Here is a 9708-nt window from a genome sequence, read left to right as displayed (position 1 = left end):
AGATATAAGCGACCTGTATTATGTGATCTCCAGTATGAACCGAAAACGACATGAAAGTATCCCACATGTGCAGTAGAGGGCGCAATTACGTCACACGTTAAGCGCGTGCTTAGTGTTTTGCCAACCGCCGTTAAAAAGAAGTAAGTCTTGTTCGTGTTTGCGGAAGTAAACGTGTATGCTAAAGGTGGAGCATAGCTTGGATCTGAGCCAGCATATTAACAACTCAATCCTTATTATTTTCCGCCATGATTGTTGTTTTTCTTGGGCGTATCAGGACGCAGAGTAGTGACGTTTGTCGAGTATCAGTGACGTTCAGGTGGAGGAAGGCGACCTGAACGTCGCATTCGTCCTTTACCTGTAGGTAAAGGACATGTATCCGATACGAATCCGATATCCAAGTGGCCCTGGGTCTCATTTGAAAAAAATCTGTCCTGTGTTATTCAGACTGTCATAAAAAGGTCAGATACGGGTTGCATAAAGGTAAAAAAAAAATCTGAATTGGGTCACTTGAGACTGCAGTGTGAACGCAGCCTAATAAACAGTTATAGAGAATCACAGTTACTTACTTTGGCTGATGAGCAGCAGCACAAAAACAGCAAAAATAACAGCCTTCATGTTTCACAGTCTCTGTCTTGTCTGTGCAAGTTTCTGGAAAACAAAGAAATAATGCAAGAAGATTATTTTCTCTATTACTGCTCCAATTATTAATTGTAAAACATAATCCAGAGATAGAAAACGCATACAGCTAACCTGGTAAAATGTCCCGCTGGAATGCAAAATGTTAACTGTACACCAGTCAGATCAGAGGAGTCCTTTTATTGTACCTTCATTGCACAAGCNAAAAACACAGAGTTTAATTTACTGCTGCTTGACCTAGATCATACTTTTGTGTAAATAAAAATCACAATCTATTAGTTTTTACATTGCAAATAAACAATGATGTTTTTATCCCTGTGTACTGCATTCATGACGTCAAAAAAGGAAGTTATGAGGCTGTGTTGGTCTGGAAGTGAGATTGAAATATATGCCAACAGCATTTGCTATCTTTGTTCTCGTTTTGTTTAGATTTGTCCTTTTGAAAAGCGGTGCGGGGAAGAACAGCTTATCTTTTCAAAACACAATTAAAATCTGACTTTCGAATCGAGTGCAAATAATGTCGGATAAACATATACAAAATAATAATAATAATCACAGAATTCATGATTTCCACTTAATTAATAAAATAAAGCTGTAATTCAGAAAATACAGTGACCCTAATGCAGAAAGAGTTTTCATTAAACGTTAGCAAAGGTCAGATAAAAAGTTGCTTCTGCTGTACTTTGATCACAATGTTTTCGTTGATATTATGTAAAGGTAAATGTTAATCAAAATCAAACAATACCACGGCTTCAGCTGCCAAGTTATATCGAAATAGACCAGAAAACATCGCTCTACTGTCCGCTAAACTCCTAAACTATGACAGAGTATGTACAATAGAGGAAACTGGCCACACACAGCTAGTTTTCGTCTCAAAGCTGAGCTTTAAACCTTTAACCGCACTCCCATGAACAAAATATTATATTTTATCTAAAAACCACAAACAAACTTCAAGCAAATCGACGGTGAAACGTCCCAACGTATTTTGTTAAACTTTAACCGTGTGAGCGAACTGAAACAACAGCAGAAAATTAGCTCCGAGGCTAAAGCTCTATAAGATGAGTTAGCAGAGCTAAACTAAAACATCCTCCGGCACAAACAAAGAGCCAACAGAACATCTCTTACCAAAGAAGAAAGACTACACCGATTCTACGCACCCAGTACTTAATTATGCGAGTCTTACCCCTTGTAAACAATTTCTCCAATAACAGTTTCAAGTCCACTAAATTATTCGCTTCCGCTTTGTGGGAGCAAAACACTTCCTGGATTCTTCAGTCATGTGACACAAGGTCAGAGCCAATCAGATAGCACGTGGTACAGCTACGTTTTAAAACGGAGGGGAAAAAAAATACGCAAAAATAAATAGAATTTTAAAAAATAAAATGCATTTTATATAGGCCTAATTGTAGCTAATCAACATCTCAAGAATTGTATTTTAACATTTGACCTTAAGTTAACCACATTAATACTTTAAGGGCTCATCTTGATTTAGAAATGCGAAAAAGTTACTAAATATCTTAGGGGCTCCGTAAAATATATAAAAAATAAGAGCCCACTGCACTGAACCCCATTGAAAACCTCATGATTATTCCACCAAATATTGATTTCTGAACTCTTCCTGAGTTCCTGTTGTTTTTAAATGAATATGAACTTGTTTTCTTTGCATTATTTGAGGTCTGAATGAACTGCATCTTTTTGTTATTTTGAGCAAATAAATTCTACATTTTTGATTGGAATTTAAGAGACATGTTTTCTGTAGTTCGTAGAATAAAATAACAATGTTCATTTTACTCAGCCTATAAAACGTAAAAAAATCAGAGTGGCTTCTTCATTTTTTTCAGAGCTGAATATCATATAAATATATTTTGTAGATTGGTTGACATATCATACCAAAACAGCAAGAAATACAAATGTCATGTTTGTTTTTTGTCTCTCGGTTTCTGGTTTTTGTAAATTACCTTCTTCTAATTGCAGACATTACAGCTATGTCTTTTGGTAGATATCTTCTACGCTTTATGTAATATTCAACTTTTTGCGATCATTTTTGGTCCCATTGAAATGAATGGAACATCCAATAATTTCACAAAAACTCTGCACCCTGACACAGCTTATACTTCCAAATATTCACACTTTGAAATGCCATTCAAACTTTAAAATGTAGTCAGACACTTCAATTACTTCTGTTTATTTCACGTTTTTCATATGTTTTACAGATTTAATAACACTTAGGATTGTCATATCTTTGATGATTTAGAATCCAAACCAATATTTTATGTTCAAAATGTTTTTTATGTATTTATTTTTTGATTCAGTTACAATAATTCACCACAAGGTGATAGTAGAATTGAGTTTTATTGTGATATTGCACAACACACAATAAATCAAAGTGTATTTTCAGTTTAAATGAATTTATTTGCTTGTTCTCAGTTTGAATCAGTTGCAGAGGTCGGTGCTGCAGCAGCTGGCAGATGACAGGCCGGGATAGTTCACCTTCCTGCAGTCGCTTTCTCTGTAGCAACCCCTGAAGTAAAAGGGTTCTGTGAAAGCAAATGCAAAAGATAAAGAGTATTGGAAGCTTTCTTTTCCTGACAGTTTTTGCAGATGGTCTCGTATAAAACTTACGTGATACGCCGTAAAAGTTGGCACTGATGCAGTACTGTGTGATGTAATGTGATGTAATGTGCAATTACATCACACATTGAGCGCGTGCTTAGTGTTTTGCCAACCGCCGTTAAAAAGAAGTAAGTCTTGTTCGTGTTTGCGGAAGTAAACGTGTATGCTAAAGGTGGAGCATAGCTTGGATCTGAGCCAGCATATTAACAACTCAATCCTTATTATTTTCCGCCATGATTGTTGTTTTTCTTGGGCGTATCAGGACGCAGAGTAGTGACGTTTGTCGAGTATCAGTGACGTTCAGGTGGATGAACGCGACCTGAACGTCGCATTCGTCCTTTACTATCCGATACGAATCCGATATCCAAGTGGCCCTGGGTCGCATTTGAAAAAAATCTGTCTTGTGTTGTTCAGACTGTCATAAAAAGGTCAGATATGGGTTGCATAAAGGTAAAAAAATCTGAATTGGGTCACTTGAGACTGCAGTGTGAACGCAGCCTAATAAATAGTTATAGAGAATCACAGTTACTTACTTTGGCTGATGAGCAGCAGCACAAAAACAGCAAAAATAACAGCCTTCATGTTTCACAGTCTCTGTCTTGTCTGTGCAAGTTTCTGGAAAACAAAGAAATAATGCAAGAAGATTATTTTCTCTATTACTGCTCCAATTATTAATTGTAAAACATAATCCAGAGATAGAAAACGCATGCAGCTAACCTGGTAAAATGTCCCGCTGGAATGCAAAATGTTAACTGTACACCAGTCAGATCAGAGGAGTCCTTTTATTGTACCTTCATTGCACAAGCCATAATTTTTTTAAGTGTTTTTTCTAGAGTGTTGCAATGCTGGGCCGGGGTTTCAGAAATACACACATTTACACAACTGTTTCACAAACAAAATGTCCCGTTATTGATTATTTTGTCAGTGCAAGCACGTCTCTGTGTAATCAAGTTAGCAGTAATGATTTTCTTTTTTCTGTGTGAGGAAATTTGTTGCACAAAAACACATCTGACTCAGAATGAATGAAACCACACATGATGTACAGGGGTCATCTTGAGCCAACATGTTTTTCAGCAGATTTTTCATATGTTTCCAGGCATCTCTTTCTGTCACCAGAATATAATCTTTAATTATTTTTCATTTTTTTAAATGCATAAATGACAGATGTTTAACTCACAAATTCTGAATAAATTTGGCCGTCAGTGCAAAAGTAAAGAACATCTAACGAAAAGAAAATATCCTAAACTTTTCAAAAATGCTGCAAAATAAGAATTAAAAAAATTACATTTATCCATGCTTCCCTTCACTGACTCCTTGTTAAATTTAGAAAATAATTTTTAAAATTTATAAATTGTGCCTTTAAGAGTCAGATATTGACACTGATAAGTTAATTATTAGTAGACTGTTCTTGTTTTTGATTCAGCCGTGTAACTGTGTTTTTTCCTGATTTTCACAGTCCCAACTACCTGGGAAAGGTAAATAACTGTGTCAAACTCAACATAAAAATATCTTAATTTCTCCATTAAAACTATAATGAAAGTACAGGTCATCATTTCATATTGCACCACGACAATTTCCGTTTTTAAATTTGTACATGATGTTCTAGCTAACATCTGTGGAGGTAAATTACATAAGAACATAATCTTCAAAACCATTTTTTATTAACAGGATCTCTTTATGGGATTTCAAAATGAGGCATGCCAAGATAATGTCAGAAAATTCTGCAAACCTATTTTATTAACAACTAATTCACAAAATGAAAACTTATTTTTAAATTGTACTTTTAAGAACTAAACAAAGAAACGTGTTTTGTTTCTGAAGTGATCCATGGATCCACAATGAACAATAAAAAACTGCAAACAATAATGAAATAAAACTAGAACTAATACAATACACACATTCAGACTAAAACACATCTTATTAAGGACCTCAGTGTGTGACAAGGCACGAATCGCACATTTGACAACTGAAAATTTTGACTCATGTTCTAGTTTAAAGTGAACATCTGGGATATATTTGTGCATATTACCAACACACTGAAAATATGTTAGAATAATAATATTTGTAATAATAAATTAATCCTGTTTTTATGTATATGATTTTCCGTTTCTGTCTCTTTTTAGTAGATAAAAATGCTGAATACACCAAAGCATCTGTAAGAACAGTGAAATAAATACAAAAATTTAATTGTGTGCATTTCAACACACGATGGCGCAATTTTACAAGAAAAAACAACAAGTGGGTTTCTCTCAAAGAAGACCACAGAAGGACGGATTCTGACATAATTGGCAATAAAAATAGAAATAAATAAATGGCTTGATAGAGTAATTTAAGTACTAAATGTAATACAGTAAAAAAAGAACTTTCCCAACTTATTTGAAACTTATTTGACTATACAGTGTAAAATAAACAGGTACAATTTATTTAATATGATCTTTTTATGTTTAATACAATGAAGAAGTCTCCAGATTATCTATTTTAGCTTAGCACAAACACGCGTCGTGTCAGTCTGGATGTTTAAGAAAATGCAACTTAAAGACTGTCATAATCCCAGCAAAGTGTTTACATCTTTCACAGATGTAAAACATTTGAAAGATTAAAGATTGAAAGAAAAAAAGATTAAAGAATTACAATGCAGCTATTTCACAAATTAATTTACAAAGTCAAAAGGCTTTTTTTTTTTCTGGAAAGCAAGCTTAACTTCAAGGCCAGAGAAGAGAAATAATTAAAAAAACAGCTTCACTTTTGTTTACTCCAACAAAAAATGTTTAAGGTATAAAATATATAGATTTTTTATTTATTTATTTATTTTTTAATGACTGGATTTGCCAAAGAGTCTCAAGTCATTTTATTTTATTACTCCTCTCAAGCTTGGGGTGAGGCTGTTTTTGTCACATGGGGGCATTAAAGGTTTAATCCTCCCAGAAACAAGTTAAATCACTCCTTTAATCACTTTCTGTTTCCCTCATTGGGCTTTGCTGCTGCTTTCGTTTGAATCTGCCTCATTTCTGGTGAGTTCTGCTTAATTTCTGGCCCGGATCTGTTTCTCTGTTTTCTGTTAAGTGTATTAATCTCTTGTTGTCCTCAGATTCCCTGAGTTTTCCTCAGATTGCCGTGTCACCATGGCTCTGTTCGGTTCTTTCTCAGATTCTCACTGTACTCTCACTGATTGCTCGGCCTTGGTTTCGTTCTTTTCCATCTTCGTGAGATGACACCGAGTCACGACGCAGGCGGCGAGACATAATACCCCATCGTACCATCATTGCACTGCATCTGCCTTTCATGGGCTGAGTTTACATAGCATCTTAATGTATCCGATACACTAAACTAATCTGATTTCTGTTTAAATCTTAAGCAGTTTTCCTGTCCTGTTTTTTTGCCCCTCCCAAAAAAGACTTCTCTTTTCCCTCCTGAATATTCTTTACAAAGTCATCTGCAGGATTTAACACTTTACAATTTCTGGTATTCATTTGTTGAGATAAGAAGAGATAAAAGAAGAGATAAAAAAGTGGCTCTGTTATATATTCTTTTGATTAATAAGACAATCTCTGCAAAACTTTATTAATGTGACAGTTATGGAAGTACAGATGTCTGCAGATTTCAAAAATAAACTGAGGAGAATTAAATGACAAATTATGCAAAATTTACTGCCTGTCATATCAGACAAAGGTTCCTAAATCAGTAAAATAGGAAACACTTGTCAACAACCAAAAGGTTGTCTGGGGTTTTTCAACTGTTTTAGGGTAATTTTGATGTGCTGAATCCAAACATCACATTGGTTTTGCTCAAAAAGTCAACTTTCTGAATTATGGAGCAACATGAGGATCGAAATGCATGACTTGTTCTCACATGTGGATCATTTTCCTGAGAATCTGGGATCAGTGAGCAGAAGAGAGTCCATCAGGACAGAAAAGAGACGGAGAACATAGCACAATGAAGACGTAACGTTCAATTCACATATACTTACCCTTATCAGTGTTTATTATATCATTTAATTAATGCACTCTGTTAGAAAACATTTTCTTTCTCCTAAAACCTTTTTTTGGATGAGATATTAACAGAAATTGACTGATAATGTCACAAAAATGTCATCAATTTAGTCTAGATCAAATTAGAATAACCTCACCTGATTGAGAAAAATGAATGTCATTTTTGGACTAAGCGGTATAAAATAGTCCTAATTCAGTTGACAAATATAAACAACTTCCAAAAAATATTTTTGTAACCCAGTGTAATTAGTCTCTCTCTGAAGAATATTTCCACTTCTTTTTAGAGTTTGTGAAAATTTAGTAAAAATATACACATTTGCTCAAGTCTTTTCGTTTTCCTTTCTTTTAAACTGGTGATACATGCACAGTAAAATGATGATTTTCAGCAGTGGCTGAAAAAACGAGTTAATCTTATAGAGCACAGGAATCATTTTCAACTTTCAATTTATGTATGTTATTCATTAAAAAATAAACAAGTAAAATATAAAAACTAAGTTTCCACAGGTGTTGGTACGACTAGAAATCTCTTCAAACTAAATGTAACTGCAGCATTAATAAAAACAATGTATTCTTCTAAAAACCGTCTGACAAGTCTCCCAAACATAACCATGTGGGGTTTGTTAAACTATACTTATACTCTAACAGGATTAGTTTGCTTTGGCCAGATTTGGGAAAATATTATTACTATTATTTTATATTTTTTCTTTCTTTCTAAAACCATTTTATTTGAGTCAAACATAAACCAAAGACTAAATTAGTCCCCCAAAATTTTAAGCATAATGTCGGAGAATCTGTGGTGTTGTGGGTCTACTGATTGGCTCAATCAGCAGGATAATAAACATTATTATGCAGCCAACACAATGCAGTAAAGATACTCAGGATGCGGTCTCAGTTTTTTATTTTCACAACCAAGGAGAAACTTTCAGAAAGATAAAATACTCTCAATTAATCAGGAAAATTTGTGCTTCCCTCTGAGGAATTTGTGTGGATGAACATGATTTAAATGTTCCAGTTTAATATGGACATGTGTTTTATATTCTTCAGCAGACGTGTGTTTCGAATGCTTACTACAGAAAATATGGTGAAATTTAAATTTTAAATATACTTAATTTGACAGTGTGGAAATGTATTTAAATGTCCAGATCATTTGCAGGGCATAGAAAGTAAAAGTTCAGTGGATATACAGCAGTCTGAAAAGAAAATGCTGAATTTTGGAAAGACATTCAATAAAATAATAATTAAAAAAAATCAGACAATCTATGCAGTGCACATATTCATACATGCAAAGTGAGGCATGCCATTGTAGTTCCTCTCTATATGAAAATATCCAATAGCTCAGACTCACTTCCTGTATAAATACAGTATTTGTTTACACAATCAATAATAGATGTAGAAATGTAGAATGCTTACACACTTTTCCTTAGGAAAAAGAATAAACAACTTTTACCATGCAAGAGAGGTAACAGGTTTCATAGATGGCAAAATAACTGAGGACGCTGGAAAAATATACAACATATACTGCGGCTCCTGTGGCAGAGCTGAAGACACACTTCTGTAAAGCCGATATAATGCACAAAAACATGCTGTTGCATAGAAAGTGACAAATGCAGGAGCCCAAGAGTTAGGATGCTAACAAAAAGTACAGATTAACAATCTGCTAGAGATGGTTTAAATACTGTATGAAGATGCATGTCAATAAAGTGACAATTGATGCGTTTCCATTACAAATGTGCGCAAACGTTTTCCGATAATCTGCTGTCGGAAAAACACAATTTTGCAACTGAGGTGTTAACATAAAATAAGAAATTGAATTAAGATCACACATATATAAGCTTGTTTATGTGCTCAATCATTAAAATGAATGCCGATGATGGATCGAAACACTTATGAATTGTATTCATATTTCAGCCACTGCAGTAGTGCCCATTATCAGACATGAGCGTCGTAAGCTACGTTCACAATACAGCCTGAAGTGACTCAATTATGATTTTCTTTTTTTTTTTATCAAAACGGATTTTCTTTTTGCCGTGGTCGTTCACGCTTCCAAATATATGAATTGTATGTATTCTCCTGTGTGAACTGCAAACGACCTGAACGTGTCCCGCATGCGCAGTAGAGGGCGCAATGACGTCACACAGAGCGTGCTCGGTGTTTGCGGAAGTACACATGGATGCTAACGGTGGAGCATAGCTTATGATTTTGAAGTTGTCCGACCGGAATCAGTACTTTAGCAATTTAACCCTCATTATAGTCCGCCATGGTTGTTGTTTTTCTTCCTGCTTGCGCGTATCAGGACGCAGAATAGTGACGTTTGTCGAGTATCAGTGACGTTCAGGACCTGGCCGTTGAGACTCAGGTCTCATTAGAAAAGATTGGATAGTATCGCATCAAGTGATCTGTATCGCATTCGGAAAAAACCCGACCTGTATTGTTCAGACTGTCATGAAAAAAATCGGATACATGTCGCATT

General features: G+C 34.8%; 1 protein-coding gene across 3 annotated transcripts in view; it reads right to left on the bottom strand.

The window, feature by feature from the left end:
* Positions 1 to 1925, bottom strand: part of LOC103155714 (ras-related protein Rab-5C-like) — an 11799-nt gene extending 9874 nt beyond the window's left edge. The window contains exon 1 of one of the 3 annotated variants that reach the window (XM_007577493.2): positions 1820 to 1925. The gene's annotated coding sequence lies outside the window, so the exon portion shown is untranslated. Of the gene's footprint in view, positions 1 to 1761 lie in introns of all 3 variants that reach the window. The other 2 variants (XM_007577495.2, XM_007577496.2) reach the window with 2 other exon arrangements.
* Positions 1926 to 9708: the final 7783 nt, after the last annotated feature.

This window comes from Poecilia formosa, unplaced genomic scaffold (assembly GCF_000485575.1).
Source record: "Poecilia formosa unplaced genomic scaffold, Poecilia_formosa-5.1.2 Scaffold444, whole genome shotgun sequence".
In the NCBI taxonomy this organism is placed as follows: Eukaryota; Metazoa; Chordata; class Actinopteri; order Cyprinodontiformes; family Poeciliidae; genus Poecilia; species Poecilia formosa.
Note: the sequence above shows the minus strand (reverse complement) of the source record. Positions and strands in the feature narration are given on the sequence as shown.